This window comes from Myotis daubentonii, chromosome 19, assembly GCF_963259705.1.
Source record: "Myotis daubentonii chromosome 19, mMyoDau2.1, whole genome shotgun sequence".
In the NCBI taxonomy this organism is placed as follows: domain Eukaryota; kingdom Metazoa; phylum Chordata; class Mammalia; order Chiroptera; family Vespertilionidae; genus Myotis; species Myotis daubentonii.
The window spans coordinates 25,847,575-25,864,250 of NC_081858.1; the positions used below are offsets into that span (position 1 = coordinate 25,847,575).

The 16,676-nt window shown below is 37.1% G+C and overlaps 1 protein-coding gene across 21 annotated transcripts in view; it reads left to right on the forward strand.

The window, feature by feature from the left end:
• The window catches only part of MTMR3 (myotubularin related protein 3), an 82,778-nt gene that overhangs the window by 14,237 nt on the left and 51,865 nt on the right, over window positions 1-16,676 (forward strand). The window contains exon 2 of one of the 21 annotated variants that reach the window (XM_059676862.1): window positions 4,135-4,235. The exons of 19 other annotated variants lie outside the window; for them this stretch is intronic. The gene's annotated coding sequence lies outside the window, so the exon portion shown is untranslated. The remainder of the gene's footprint in view (window positions 1-4,134; window positions 4,236-16,676) is intronic. One more of the 21 variants, XM_059676861.1, reaches the window with a different exon arrangement.

The window sequence follows — 16,676 nt, forward strand, 5'->3', positions numbered from 1 at the left end:
CCATGTGTATAACTCTTAAGAGTTGGGGAATTCTGAATTATAAATTAGAGGATTATGCCATTTGGTGCTTAGATCTTGTGTGTGGATAAGGTATTCTTGGCATTCTAAATTAAATGCAACTTGTTTGAATTTACTTGTTAGGTAATACCTTTCCTTTAATAGCTGCTCAGTAGAATTATATATTTTATATATTCAGTGTTTTTGTATACTTACACCTTTTCCTCTTTGGGTATTAAAGCAACTTGTATGGGTTTTTGGTGTATCTTTAAATTTATACACTTATTAGGAGCTTTCCCCCTTCCTGCTCTGTGGAACTACTTTAATTGTACTGTACATGCCCCTTCTCCATTCCCAACAGTGTTTTACCTTCTCAAAACTAAGAATTGTAAAAATTTTTATTAGTGGGCTCCTCTAAAAAGGTACAGTAGAACATATTTTTCCCTTCAGAGATATTCCATGTAGCTTCAGAGAATTCTTGGATATCTTATGTTTTTGTTAACTTCAAAATTCTTCAATTCATTTACCTGATACAGAAAAGTAACTTTTCCTTCCTTAAGGGCATAATAAAAAGCTTTTAAATGTACATATTAGCATAAACTCTCTACTTAAGCAAAATTATCAGAAGATTTTTACCGGACGTTTTTTGGACACTTGAACATAAGAGAATCTTTTAACATGATACTATGTAAAACCCCTTCTTTCACTAAAGCATGTGAGTGGCTTTGATAAACACGTTGAGGGACTCTTTTGAAATGCAGTGTTTTGGCCATCATTTCAACTCTACAGAAAATATGGTTCCATGATAAACTCAACAAAAAGCACATTGGCAGCAGTCCAGAAGCTGACTCACCAAGGAGTAATGATAGACGCTTTGAAGGGAATGGTCTATCCCAGGGTCCTATTTCAAAGCTTCATGCTATGATTACATCAAGTGAAAGGCAGCCAAGAAATCAAGATGAGATCTTGCAGTACCTCCTGGGAATAATGGTAGGAAGACTTCCATAGTAGTATGCAACTAAGGTTGGTGGTTTTTTTTTCCTACTCACTCTTGTAAAACTTGGGGATGGGAAACAAGGTGAGGGTTTAGAATAGTGGTTATTTTTGTGGGGCTGCAGTGCTGTTTCCTTGTTGGGCCTGAATGAGAATAGTCTTGTAGTGACTAAGGGTTAACTCAAGAAGCTCAATGCTGTATCAGTTTTCTAGAGCTCAGGGAATATACTTAGCTCAGTAGTAAGCACAAGTATCAAGTTCATGTCAGACACTGTAGCTACTGTTTCCTACTTGAACAAACCAGAAAAACCAAAGCAAGTCCAGAATCAGTTCAGTTTTGAAGAACAGACCCTTTGCCTACTCGCATTGCACATTTCAGGAGTAAAAATTATACAAAGGTGGGCCTGGCTTCAGAACTGTGAAATAAGTAGTATTAACTCTGTTTTTGTGGATTAGAGTGATTGCCGTTCCATTTCTATATTCCATTTCATAGCCTTAAGTTTTCCTAGGTGGCAGATTAATCTTTTATAATCACTACCAAAGATCACTTAATGTTCACTCTCTGTAGAAATAGTTTGCCCTTTTCATATTGTTGAAGGTTGTCTCAGATAAGAAAATACTTGAATAATCTAAAAGTATTTTTCATAGATAAAACTAAGTGAATATGCCACAGGGATGAATTGACCCATTTTTTTTTTATTATTGTAGTACTTTCTATTTCTCAGTAAAAATTGTTGAACATGATAGTCCTTTCCTATTGAATATCGTGGAAGATGCTTTTAGCTATTTGCTATAGTCTTTCAAGCATAATATTTATGAATGAAAAGTTAGTTTTCAAAGTGCTGTCATTTAATATGAGCTTTCTTCAGAATGTGCCTCTCAAAAGTTAAAAGTGTATTTCTTTAAAAAAAATATTTTTGATTTCAGAGAGGAAGGGAGAGAGAGAAATACCAATGATGAGAGAGAATCATTGATTGGCTTACTCCTACTGGGGACTGAGCCCCAAACCTGGGCATGTGCCCTGACCAGGAATTGAACCATGGCCTTCTGGTTCATAGGGCAACACTCAACCACTGAGCCTTGCCAGCCGGGGCTGTATTTAATTCTTTATAATAAATAACTATGCATTGCTACTTGTTAAGAAATAGTGTCATTTTTCTCAGATTAAGCTTGAAAGATAAGAAATTAGTAGAAAGTGAGCCTTTTTCTATGTCTTATCAGGTACCCAGGTAGTATTAAATTTAGGTCAGTTGTTTGAATTGCATTCTGAGTGTACACGCAGTTATGTAGAACAGAAACAGCTTGCATGGGACTGGAAGTACTGAAAAGATAAAAACTAGTTGGTAGCAAACGGCATCATTAAACTGAGTGGTGGATCAGCAAGGACTTGTGGTTGCTGGGTTTGATTTGTAACACTCAATTGTTTTGAAATGATTAGCCCTGAAACAAAGTAATTTAAAACTTAGATATGGTAGGGAATTTCAGATTCCTTTCAAAAAAAAAAAAATAAGTCTTTTAAAGAAGGACACTTTTCTCCAGAGATATTTAGCTTCTTGAGTGCTGCATGAATCTTAGCCATTGCTATGGTGATTTTATACCCACCGACAAGTTTCATTTTATTCTTTAGTTTCAGATTTGTGCCATTACTGAGTGAATTTTTAAAATGAGATTGCTCTGTTTCTTGCTAAACTATGATATATACATGCCCACTAAATTGACCTATTCCTTTTTCCCCTGTGAGTTTAGAAAAGTCCTGCAATTTTAGGTCAGTGGTTCAGCGCCAGAGGTTAGCTTTTCTTATTTTTTAAATTTTGAATTATATCTGGAGGATTATTAATTTCTCATTGTATCCTTAAACCAGATCTTTTTGAACATTAGGAACTCTCCAACACGTAATTTATAGTTCTAGCGAAAGGAATAGAGTGTTCACTGGGTTTTATTTGTTTTTGAGGTCCTTGCATTTAATTCATGGAATCAAAATAAATTAACTTATAGATAGTGGCAAGTAAATTGTAATTTATTCATCGTGATTTCTCATTCCTCATTTTCTAGTTACTTAAGGGTTATTAAACATGTGTACCAGGCCTGGCCAATTTTGTACCTATCCCACTTATAGTACTAATTGGCATTTGATACAAAGGGCCAGTAGGTGTTCTTCTCTGATATTGGTACACAGACTACAGGAGCAAACTGTCAGTCTTCTTCTGGGTTTGTGAAGCTGGGACTGCCTCTAGGAGTCAGGCCGTCTGTCTACAGTGGGAGAGAATGAGGCCAGTGAGTAAAGAGAAGCATGAGATAAAGAGATGGATCCGGTAGCATTGAGCCTTTGAGGCCCTACTGCCTGAAGTTCATTCTTTGTTTCTGTGTCCCACCTCAGTATCCTTCTGTGAGCAAGGCAGTTCTGATTTTAAGTTAGCTTGGGTTTCTTTCACTTACAATTGAGAATTCTGACATATCTAATGCTATTACCTATTATTGTTTCTACACTGACTTTCTAAGTATTTAAAGATAGCTTGAACTTTAATCTCAGGATAAACATTTAATATACATAGGTGAACTTACTTCATATATGAATTAAGCTTCAGAATCAGTGGAGTGAAAATGAAGTATCTTCCATTTTCAGTGGTCTTGGCTTAAAGCAGTGGTTCTCAACCTTCCTAATGCCGCGACCCTTTAATACAGTTCCTCATGTTGTGGTGATCCCCAACCATAAAATTATTTTCGTTGCTACTTCATAACTGTAATGTTGCTACTGTTATGAATCATCATGTAAATATCTGATATGCAGGATGTATTTTCATGGTTACAAATTGAACATAATTAAAGCATAGTGATTAATCACAAAAACAATATGTAATTATATATGTGTTTTCCAATGGTCTTAGGCGACCCCTGTGAAAAGGTGGTTTGACCCCCAAAGGGGTCGCGACCCACAGGTTGAGAACCGCTGGCTTAAAGGGAAAAGTGTTTTTGATAGGTAAAGGATGGATCAATATTCTTTTCTAACTATTTATACCTATACAGTGTAGAAGTTTCCTTTAAAGAGATGATCACCACAAATCAGTAGAAGGGCAAAGAAATAAAGTCATATTGTAGTCATAATTTCACTGATTAGTCATAAATATCCTCTTTATATTCTGACAGTGAACCTGTGGTGACCTTATAAAAGGATCAGAAATAGGGAGGAGGAAAACTGAGTGAAAAGTAGAACAGAGAAGAGGAAGTAAAGAGGTGAGATATATATGGTAAGCTTTATTGAGCCACTAATAATTGTAGGTTCCATGAATTGCCTACATCTGGATTGAGAAATCAGTTAGTGATAGAGATGAAGAAAAGTCTTAATTTGTTTTCTTTAGGCTGAGGTTAAGGTTGATGTGGTGAATAAGGTATTAGGAGCAGCTTTCTTGTCTTGCTTAAGCTCTTGGCATTATGTTGTCTTACAAAATCTGCTCCCTTATTATTTGACCCTAATTACTTGAGTATAACACATTAAGTGAGAATAAAAAATGAGTACTCAAACTTTCAGGATTGTTGTTTTGGAAGCCTTTGATGAATGGGATTAATGTGTACATGAATTTAAAAAATATTCCAGCCCCAGCCCTAGCCCGTTTAGCTCAGTGGATAGAGCATCAGCCTACGGACTGAAAGGTCCTGGGTTCGATTCTGGTCAAGGGCACATGCCCAGGCTGCAGGCTCAATCCCCAGTATGCGGCATGCAGGAGACAGCCAGTCAGTGATTCTCTCTCATTGATGTTTCTATCTTTCTCTCCCTCTCCCTTCCTCTCTGAAATCAATAAAAATATTTTTTAAAAAGCATTATGAAAAACTATCCTGTTTATTACCCTAGAAACCCATTTACTCCATCAGAGTTGAATCTTTTAGAAAATGCAAGATTTTGTATGATGCAAGTTTTGAATAAATTAATGTATTACATTTTGCAGGCAGCCTTTTGCAGCATCTGTCCTGATTTACATGTTCTAATGGTTTATGGAGGGATTTTATGTAAATTAAGAAATGTTTAGCCTGTATAATAGGACTAGAAGCCCGATGCGCGAAATTCATGCAAGGGGCTTGGCCCTCGCACCCCTGGCTTTGTCCGGAAGGTCGTTCGGCTGTCTGGTCTAATTAGCATATTACACTTTTATTATAGATTGTAAACAATACCCTGGATCTACTACTTTACCAGTTGGTCTCTAATGCTTATAATTGATAGCTGGAACTGTTTCACTGGCCACTGTAACCACAGTATTTTGAGCTTTAAGACATGATGTCACTATTTAATTATGGATTATTCTCTTCTTGTTCTATAATATCCCAACACCTTTATAAAGGATTTTGTATTGGCTTCCCCCAGCTGCTTTTCATTAGAATATGACAACAATAGGACTAGCCTCTTAAAAATCTGTTTTAACATTAGAAGTGGAAAGGTGATGCTAAGTGACTGTTTTTCATATGAAGGAGGTATGAAGTTTTCATATATCTGTATATTGCTTAAATAAAAAATTGTGTGGCCAAAGGTATCTCTTATAGTTGGATCATTGTTTGGGATTACAGAATTCAGTTTTCTTTTCTTAGTGATAGTATTCTCTTGTTACTCAAGGAAAGACCCTTCATGTAATATTTTAAAAATTGTACTGGGATTTGAATTAAAAGTAGCAGCCCATACCAGCAGACTTTATAATCATAGCATGTAATTTTTATCTAATTTTCACTTACTGAATTGGATATTTTTGTTCACCAGAACCTTTACTTCACTGGAACGAGTCTTCATGTCAAATTTGGCATTATTCAGTAGAGCTAGTATTTAAATATTGACAAAAGATGTCAAATAATTTATTCTTATTTTATTGAATACTACTAGGTAAATGATAGAAGGTTATAAAAATACTAGAGGCCCAATGCATGAAATTCATGCAAGAGTAGGCCCTCACAGCCCTGGCTTTGTACCGAAGGTTGTCCGAACGGTCGTTCAGCTGTTCCGTTGTAAGGTTGATTTTCATATTACGCTTTTATTATTATAGATTATGCATTTATTTAGTACCTTTTTTTTTTTCTTTCCTTTTATAGCTTTATATCTTGGTAAAAAGTCATTATGGGTAAATTGACATATTGTGTCCATGATATATATGGATAAGTAAGATTTTTGTGTAGCTTGAAGATTTTTATGAGTTAAACAGTATTTGCTAACAGATTAAATGGGAGTTGAATAACTGTCAAGGGATCATTTGATATAGGAATTTGCTTATTTATCTTGAAATTTTAAAATACGTTTTCCCATCTGAAATCATTCAGTGTCTTATGTTGCTAATGCAGAGTTTGTGTTTCAGTTAGAAAAGATTAGTAATTGATTAGTAATCAATAGTGTTATTTAGTATGAGATGTACCTGGAAGGGAAGTGTTAGGAGCATGATGTATACTTGTGCTGTTTAGAACTTTACATATATATTTCCTTCTTAACACTAATCTCCCAGTATATGCCAGAATAAGGTTTTACTTCTTAATGTACTGAAAAAGAAGTCCGTGATGTTAAGCAAGCATCGATAAATTGGTTATACATATATTTTTAAAATTAATCCTCACCTGAAGATATTTTTTATCCCATTGCTTTTTAGAGAGAGTGGAAGGGACGGGTAGAGACAGACAAAGAGAAACATGGATTGGTTGATTAGTTGCCTCCGGGCATCTAGTCTGCAACCTAGGCATGTGCCCTTGACTGGAATCGAACCTGGGACCCTTCAGTCTGCGGGCTGACTCTCTTAACTACAGCAAAACTGGCTAGGGCTAAATTGGTTATATAATTTAAAAGAACTTCTATGTGTTCTAATTAATTTTGAATTTTAAGCAGGTAGGAGCTCTTTGAAGCATGTCCTCTGCCTTGAAACATCTTCCTCTTTTATGTCTTTGCTTGTTTCTTTTATGGGACTTGGTTTAGGCTTATTAACACAATAAATATTTACCAAATGCTGCGTATTTACTAGGCACTGTTATGCCCCAGGCCTTGTGGATGGAGTGGTAAAAACAAGATTATATGGTCTCTGACCTCATTCAGTTTGTTGCCTGTCAAGGAAAAGAAATAGGCCAGTGATGGTGAACCTTTTGAGCTCGGCGTGTCAGCATTTTGAAAAACCCTAACTTAACTCTGGTGCCGTGTCACATATAGAAATTTTTTGATATTTGCAACCATAGTAAAACAAAGACATATTTTTGACATTTATATATTTAAGTGCCATTTAACAAAGAAAAATCAACCAAAAAAAAGAGTTCGCGTGTCACCTCTGACTTGTGTCGTAGGTTCGCCATCACTGATTATAGGCGTAGGAGTTGGAATTACTCATTTGTAAGTTGCTTTTTTGATTCAAGTGGGTAAAATATGTTGAATGGTTAAGATAGTCTTCTGCTTTTTTTTTTTTTTTTTTGATACACTGGAGGTTTTACCAGAATCTGTCTGGAAATTCTGTCAACTATTAATTTAAAAATATGTCTCATGTTAAGGGAAAGGGAATTTTAACAAAAACAAAATGCTATTGGTTGTGGAATCTAACACGTAGATGTACACAGTATTATTTGCCTTTAAGAATACAAAGAAATTATTGCCTTTTTGAATGGTTAATTGAATTGCCTTATTTCTTTCTTCCCTACAAGAGGCATTTAGTATCAGGCTAAAATCAACAATTATAACCCTTAATGTTTTGGGAAAAAATATCATATGACTGACTACATAGTTTTGCTAGTAGTCACTGGGTCATTAATTAAGTTTCCTCATTTTATGCTTCCTGTCCTTTCTGTTTTCTTCTGGAGGGAAAAATGTTTTCTCTAGGACCCCCTCTTCTTAGTTCTTTAGCAGGGCACGTTTTTATTCTTTATGCCCAAAATGTACGTACTTAAAAGTAATTGACATTCTGTCTTGCCTTGGATTTCTCACTGACACATTTGGTGAAGTGGTTTAAAGTGTCCAATTTGAAAGCAGAAGCTAGCCATGAAGGGAGAAAGGGAAGTTTTCTCATCAAAGGGTTAATAAAATTGTCGTAAAGCAGTGTTAATATGCCCAATAAGACATTTGGGACTTGAATTTTTAATAAGTATTTCAGGACTATTAATTATATTTATTTTTAGGCATTTTCCTAGTCTTGGTTTTAATCTGTAGGAAATATTTTTCTAGATTAAACTCAACCCCGTATAATTATGTTTATAATGTTTCAGATATCTAACTTTATTTAGGGTACTGGTTGATGACCTTATATATGCATTTTGTTTTACCTGTGCTTTTGTTATTCTTAAGGTTTAAGTGATTTGCTTTAAAATTTTAAATCAGATAACTCAGGAACTCATTTGTTATTCCTCATTAGTGAAAAACATTATTAGATCATGGTATATAGTTCTAAGTGACTTATTTCTGCTAATTAAACCGTCTATAATAGGCTAGAGAAAAGAACATTTTGTTGGGGTTTTAATATGCAAAACTAAGCCCATCAGGAAATTTATGGCTAAGATTAAGATTTTAGGAATAAACAAGGTATTTAAACTGAAGTCTAGATATGGGACTTTATTAAACAGTATCTTACTAAATTTGTGTGTGTTCAGTTTTGGTGCCTACTTATATTTAGAATATTTGAATGTCATGTTACAGTCATTTGCATATTTGTCTTGCATCTAGTAACAAAAATGGTTGAAAATGAAACTTTTTGAATGGTTTCACTTATTTGTATCTTAATTTCTTCAGTATCTTAAAATTTTTTGAGTACAGGTCTTTTATTTACCTCCTTGGTTAACTTTATTCCTAGGTATCTTATTTATTTTGAAATAATTTTTTATTTTTCAATTACAGTTGACATAATATTGTGTTAGTTTCAGGTGTACACTCCAGTGACTAGACATTATGTAGCTTACTAAGTGATCATCCCGATAAACCTTGTACCCATTTGCACCATCCATAGTCTTTAGAATATTGACTATATTTCCTATGCTGTACTTCCTATCCCCATGACTCTCCTGTAACTACCATTTGTACTTCTTAATCCCTTCGCATTTCCATCCATCCTTCATTCTTAGTTTTCTTAATATTCTGTGCCTTTATTTTACATTTCCTCAACAATATGTCTTAAGCAAATGTTCTCAAGTATTATATAACATTCCATAATATGAACATAATTCTTTACCGGTATTTTGACTGAAAAGCTTCTAGCATTGAGCAAGTGGTTAAGGAATGGAAGTAGTGTGTGGAGAGTAGAGCAGGTGAGGACCAAGTCACTCTGGGAAGCACCTAGATTGGCCTCTATACAAATAACCTTTTCATTTCTTTCAGTTAAATCAATTTTAGTAATTTTTTTCTTAGCATTTGATTTTCCAGTTATTTTTAAAAGCCTAAATTGTGTGTGTATACTTTTAAAATCAACTTTAAGATATTTGTGTATAACAGAAGTAACCTAGTATAATTTGACAGATGTGTACATTTATAAAACCATTACCTCTTTCAAGATATAGAATATTTCCATTGCTCCCAAAAAAGGTTCCTAATGCTCTTTTACAGTCAATTCTCCCCTTTGCCTCAGCAAACCATTGATCTGGTCACTATGGATTAGTTTTGCCTATTACATTATTTAATAAAAATGATAATTCCCAGACCTTTTATTTGGACTTCTGAGCTTATGATTATATTTAGTTTGTTATTAAGAAAGTGAACTTTAAAAAGGATGAACTTTTAAGAGTTGGCTAAAATATCTTGAATTTAGAGTTGAGAGTAGTTTCTGAATGGTGACCTGCAACTTCACTATTTAATTAGAAAAAGATTTTGTTTTAAATTCTGCAGTGGAAATACTGACACAACAAGGTTAACAGTACTTGCATCTCTGAAAGGAGAGAGCCTAGTGGAATGAAGATAGCAGTAGTTGATATGCCCCTATCTATTTCCATACTTGCCTCTTAAATGTTAGTTTCATTGTCCTGCTGTATTTACCATTACATACATTGATTTTGGTTTATGTTGTCTTATACATAAAGACATTGTTTTGATAAAGGACAACATCCCAAATGATAAGTGTTTAGTTTTTGCCAAAGCTGTATTTTAAAAAAAATAATTTTCCATTTCTGTAGTCTCACTAAAAGGGGAAAAAAACCTTTCCATATTTTTATTTTTATTTTCAAGTAGATGAAGGCAGTAGAGGGGAGTGTATCGAATTTGATTTCTATCCCTTTTGCAAAAACAGTTAATGTTATGGACTCATCAAGATTTTGTTATTTGGTGGGAACTCCTGACAGCCAGCTCTTCTTTCTTTGCATGTGCCATTATCTCATTGCATTGCACACCTTCTACTCAAAGCTTTGCGATAGTTATTCTTTTTAAAAAAATACTCACCTCAGTGGTATAGTCATGTTAATCAAGATTATAGGGACTGGTTATAATAGATCTTGAGTGCCAGTATAATCCCTGTCAGCCTTTTGTGTTACAGGTTTTGGATTTAAATTGAGAACTTCTCTGGTCCCTGAAAGTACTTTCTATTTGTTTTAACTCTTATTCTTTAAAATTGTGAAATAATATACATATAATAGTGTAATAACTTTTAAATTAAATCTTGATAACTTTTTGCATATGTATAGACCCATGTAACTACATCCAGATTAAGATAGGACATTTATAACTCTCCTCCACTAAGACTTCCACCCTTTCCCAGTCAGTACATACTGTAAAGAGAAATCACTATTTTGACTTCTATCACTGTAAGTACCTTTGTTTTTTAGTTTTATAGTAAAAGTTCTTTTTAAAAAGTTTCCTTTTTGTTTTGTTTATAAATTTACTAGAGCACTGGAGTGGCATACTTACCCTATTATTAAAGTTACTAGAGGCCTGATGCATGAAATTTGTGCAAGAGTAGGCCTTCCTTCCCCTGGCTGCTGGCACTGGCTTCCCTCTGGCACCTGGGACCGGGGCTTCCTTCTGGCTGCCGGCAGGCACCCAGCACCCGGCACCTGGGCTTCCCACACAGCCCCGGCTTCATCTGGAAGGTCATCTGGTCTAATTAGCATATTATGCTTTTATTATTATAGATAACTAGAGGCCTGGTGCACGAAATTTGTGCACAGGTAGGGTCCCTAGGCCTGGCTGGCGATTAGGGCTGATCTGCAGGGTGACCGGGGTGATCGGGGGGGGGGGGGGGAGGGCCCTGCTGGCACCTGCCTTGGCCAGCCTGGCACTGCCTGCTTGCTGGCCCTGTCTCCCTGTTGCCAACGCTGGTCGCCTCCCTCTGCAGGGTGACTAGGGGATGTTTGGGGGTCCCCGCTGGCACCTGCCTTGGCTGGCCTGGAGTCTGTGGGCTGTGGGCAGCTCCTGCATTCAGCGTCTGCCCCCTGGTGGTCAGTGTGTGTCATAGTGATGGGTTGTTCCACTGGTCATTCTATTGTTCAGTCGATTTGCATATTAGGCTTTTATTATATAGGGTAGGATTGCTTGGAAGGCATGGAAGTGAGCAAAGTAAATTCAGATTATTAGTAACATCATTCTAAGGTACTGTTATGCAGCCTTCCTCGTGCTTAGAATATACTTTACCTAGGACTAGAGTACAACCTGCTTTTTCATTTGGATTTTTAAATAAGGAAAATATAGAATAATAAATTAATATAATGAATATTCATGTACTTAGAGACTAACAATATTAATCTGTCATGTTTATGTCAGATTTTTTTAATATATATTTTATTGATTTTTTACAGAGAGGAAGGGAGAGGGATAGAGAGTCAGAAACATCGATGAGAGAGAAACACCAATCAGCTGCCTCCTGCACACTCTCCACTGGGGATGTGCCCGCAACCAAGGCACATGCCCTTGACCAGAATCGAACCCGGGACCCTTGAGTCCGCAGGTCGACACTCTATCTGATGTTTAATAACTAGAAGCCCCGTGCATGGATTCGTGCACCGGTGGGGTCCCTCGGCCTGGCCTGCACCCTCTCACAATCCAGGACCCCTTGGGGGATGTTGGATAGCTGGTTTCGACCAGATCCCTGAGCCAAACCGGTCAGGGCTTATGTCAGATTTTAAAGAATAATTTTTTTGCTTTGATGTAATTTCAAATCTAATAACATAAATAATACGAGGAACTTACCAGTGTCCTTCACCAGTTGTTTACATTTTATTTCATATGTTTTATCATTCTCCATTTTCCCCCCCCTGAACCATTTGAGAGTAAGTTGGAGGCACTATGACCCTTTGCTTCAGAACACTTTAGAGTTTATTTCCAAGAATAAGATAAGGATATTCTCTTATGTAATCACAGAGTGATTCTGGGGTTTTATAGTTTAATTTTGAGGATAATCTTATATCTAAATTCTTAGATACACCTCAGAGTTGGCACATATTACCTCAGGTTTCTGTATGATCAGAATTTTCAGTATGCTTTTTAAACTTCTTGATTAAATGCATATATAGTTTATTTTACCTCTTGGTCAAGACATTTTGAAATTTGAGAATTAAAATGCATTTGCTGACTTCTGCTTATATTTCATTGGGTTGTTGTCACCAGGTATTACAGCATGTATCTTCACATAAGTTTTGAACTAAGGAGGTACTAATCAGACCTTAGTCTGTTAATGGCCTTTGTACATTGATAAATGATGATACTATAAACCCAACAGAATTTTTTGTTGTCCCTTATCATCACCTCCTGCAGAGATGATATACTTGTGCTTGTCCAAGTCACATTTATTCTCCTATCTGCTCTCCCTGTAACAGTACACATTTTTAGGGCAATTAATTTATGCATAAAGACATTATGTATCATATCTCTGGAAGTGAGTAAATATTTTGTGAAAATTAAATTCAGGATACTAAAATTTTTGCACACATCTAACCAAAGGAGCAACTGTCCATAGTGGAGTACTCAAAGAAGGTGGTGGTTTTCCACATGCCCTGTTGGATATTCTGGAGCCCAATTTTTTTTCTTATACATGTAACTTCTGGAGTTTTCTTTTGTTACATTTGCATTTTAATGTAAAATTTATATCTCTTTCCTTAATATCTAACTTGCAGAACTTTATTATACACCATCATATTTGTAGAAGTTGAAAAGATCCTATCATTGTTTTGGGGGAAAACTGCATTTTAGGTGCTCATGTCACATCATGGTAACGTGTCCATTCTACACTGGTATTTTAGACTATAGAAGTGTACTAGTTCTTTGACTTTGGACAACTTACTTAATCCTTGAGAGACTTGGAGGCATCATTGTGAAATAGGCTAAGTAGTACCTACCTCAACAGTCCTATGAAAAGTAAATGATATATGAAAAGTACATAGCTCAGTGATTGGCTCTTCATTTAGTAAATTCTAGCTTTTAAATATAAAGATAATGGCATTTCTTCAGTTTGGTTTTGTTTAACAAAGCATATACCCTTTTAGACTAGTTTTACTAGTATTTAAATAGAGTTCTGTATGCAGTATTTTAACTGTTATTTTCTTGTGAACTAAGTAATAGATTCTTCTATAATGAAGACCTTTTAATTTAAGAGTTTTTTAATGTATATAGTTGCTCATTGATCAACACGGTTTTGAACTACATGGGTCCACTTATACATGAATTCTTTTTCAATACATATATTGGAATTTTTTTGGAGATTTACAACAATTTGAGAAAATGCAGATAAACTTTATGATGTTCTTAAAAATATATCCTTTTTTCTAATTTACTTTATTGTAAGAATATACTATATAATACATATAGCAAACAAAATATTTATTAATTGGCTATATAGGCTATCAGTAAAGGCTAACAGTGGGCTATTAGTAAAGTTTTGGGGGAGTCAAAAGTTATGTGTGGATTTTCAATTCTGGTGGGGGTCAGACTGTAATCCTTGCATTGTTCATGGGTCAACTGTATTGGTTTATTCTCCAATAATCCTGTGAGGCTCTTTGGTCAGGGTAGATAATTATATTTCTTTTGAAAGCTCAAGAAACATGCCTAGAGAGTGTGTGGTTTAATTATTGATATGTGACAGGGCATTTATTAGCCAACATGTATGTGATTACTAAGTGCCGGTACACTTCCAATTGCTTCTGTGTATTAGATCACTTAATCTTTACAATAACACTATGAGATATTGTTGCCATCAGAAGCATGTTAATGACAAATGACCTACTCAGGATTACAGAATAATAAATGTCTGAATTAGGTTTTGAGGCAAGGTCAGGCTGACTCTAAAGCTGTGCCAGAATGCCTAAAAACACTCTTTAAAATGCTACAGTACATTTTAAATTCATAAACACGAATGTTCTTTGAAGGCTTTGTTTTAAACAGCAGAAACTGAAGTGATACAGCAGAGTAAAAGCAGAAATCATATTCTTCCACTCTGCCACGAGCTGTGGAGCATAAAATAAAGGAAGAAAAACGGGATTTAATCTTAAATTCTGACTTTTGCAAAATAATATTTACCTGTGTGATTAGGTTTACTGTCTGATAAAATAATCCCTTCTGTCCTTGTATCCTTTTCTGGGGGAAAGTTTAGAAGCTGGAGACAAAACTAGCTAGCTATTCTGAAATCCCTTAGATAGGTTTACATTTCTTTTTATTCTGTAGTTTACACTTGTAATTTGGACCAAGATTAGATTTAAGAAAAACGAAAAGATTCCTTAACTTCTCCCATTTTGTTACAGTATGACCCTAGCCCAGCCGTGGGCAAACTACGGCCTGCGGGCCGGATCCAGCCCGTTTGAAATGAATAAAACTAAAAAAAAAGAGACCGTACCCTTTTATGCAATGATGTTTACTTTGAATTTATATTAGTTCACACAAACACTCCATCCATGCTTTTGTTCCGGCCCTCCGGTCCAGTTTAAGAACCCATTGTGGCCCTCGAGTCAAAAAGTTTGCCCACCCTGCCTAGCCCCATATAATAATTTTTTTTTTCTTGAAAGTCAGATTATTTGGGTATGCTTGGAAACTTTTAGGTAGCTGTCTCATTAATATACTCATCACATGGACCAAATTGTCTCATCCGGTCAGCTTTTTGATTCCTTGCCCTTATAGTTTTTCTGTTGTGCTGGTACCCATAACAACAGAAACTTAAGAGCCCAGTAATGCAGGGCAAGTAGACTTCCTTCCTACCCTGGAGTTTTTTCCTATACTAGATGCCAGCTCTGAGGATGGTGAACATGGGAGTTTAATAAAAACCTGGTTTCTTGACTTTACCCCATTACATTAGATTGTCTCAGTGCTGAAATACAGATTTTAAGAAAGTGGGTAGAAAAGAGTGCCCAGCTTGAGGATATTTAATATATGTTCAGCTTCGTTAACATTGCAGAAAACGCCAGTGGCTGACGTTTAATAACTAGAAGCCCCGTGCATGGATTCGTGCACCGGTGGGGTCCCTCGGCCTGGCCTGCACCCTCTCACAATCCAGGACCCCTTGGGGGATGTTGGATAGCTGGTTTCGACCCGATCCCTGCAGGCCCAACCCAGACAGGAGGGAGCCCGATCCTGTGGGTTGAGCATCTGTTCCCTGGTGGTCAGTGCGCATCATAGGTGTTCAGTCGCTTAGGCTTTTATATATATACTAGGGGCCCGGTGCACGAAATTCGTGCACTGGGTGGCGGGGAGGGGGGGGAGAGTGTCCCTCAGCCCAGCCTGCCCCCTCTCACATACTGGGAGCCCTCAGGCGTTGACCCCCATCACCCTCCAATCGCAGGATCGGCCCCTTGCCCAGGCCTGACGCCTCTGGCCTAGGCGTCTGGCCCGGGCAGCGGGGACCTGCAGTGGCAGCGGGGGGTGCCACGATCGGCGGGCTCCGCCTCTGCCCCTGCAGGACGCCTCTGGCTGAGGCATCCGGCCCGGGCAGCGGGGACCCGCAGCTGCAGCGGCCCCACGATCGTGGGCTTCGCTTTAGGCCCAGGCAAAGGGACCCCTAGCTCCTGGGACTGCCAGCTTCGACCGTGCCCAGCTCCCATCGCTGGCTCCACCCCTACTTCCTGCTATCACTGGCCAGGGTGGAAAAGGCACCTGATTCTCCGATCATGGCTGGGGGGCAGGGCAAAGGCGGCCCCAGGGCTGCCTTTGCCCTGCCCCCCAGCTCTTAGCTCCCCCCTGGGTTTCCGATCACTGTCAGTGGCAGGGGGCTTCTTCCTGCTTTCCCTTTCGCCTCCCTGCATTGTGCCTACATATGCAAATTAACCACCATCTTGTTGGCAGTTAACTGCCAATCTTAGTTGGCAGTTAATTTGCATATAGCCCTGATTAGCCAATGAAAAGGGTAGCTCGTACGCCAATTACCATTTTTCTCTTTTATTAGTGTTGATTATAGATAATAATCTGTAGTAAATCTTTTGAAAAATTGGTGTCACTTAAATAGTTCATAGCCATTCATTTGCCTTGGTAAATTACTTTTTATAAGAAAAGTATCTTACACATATATTTTTAATATTATTGATTTCAGAGAGGAAGGGAGAGGGAAAGAGAGAAACATAAGTGATGAGAGAGAATCATTGACTAGCTGCCCCTTGCATGCCCCATACTGGGAATTGAGCCTGCAACCCAGGCATGTGCCCTGACTGGGAATTGAATGGTGACCTCCTGGTTCATAAGTTGATGCTCAACCACTGAGCCATGCCAGCCAGGCCTGTTTCTTTTTACATGTATCTCTCTCCCTCCCTCTTAGCCTGTCTTGGCTTTATGATAATCACTGTTTGGCTTTCATTTGTATTGTTAC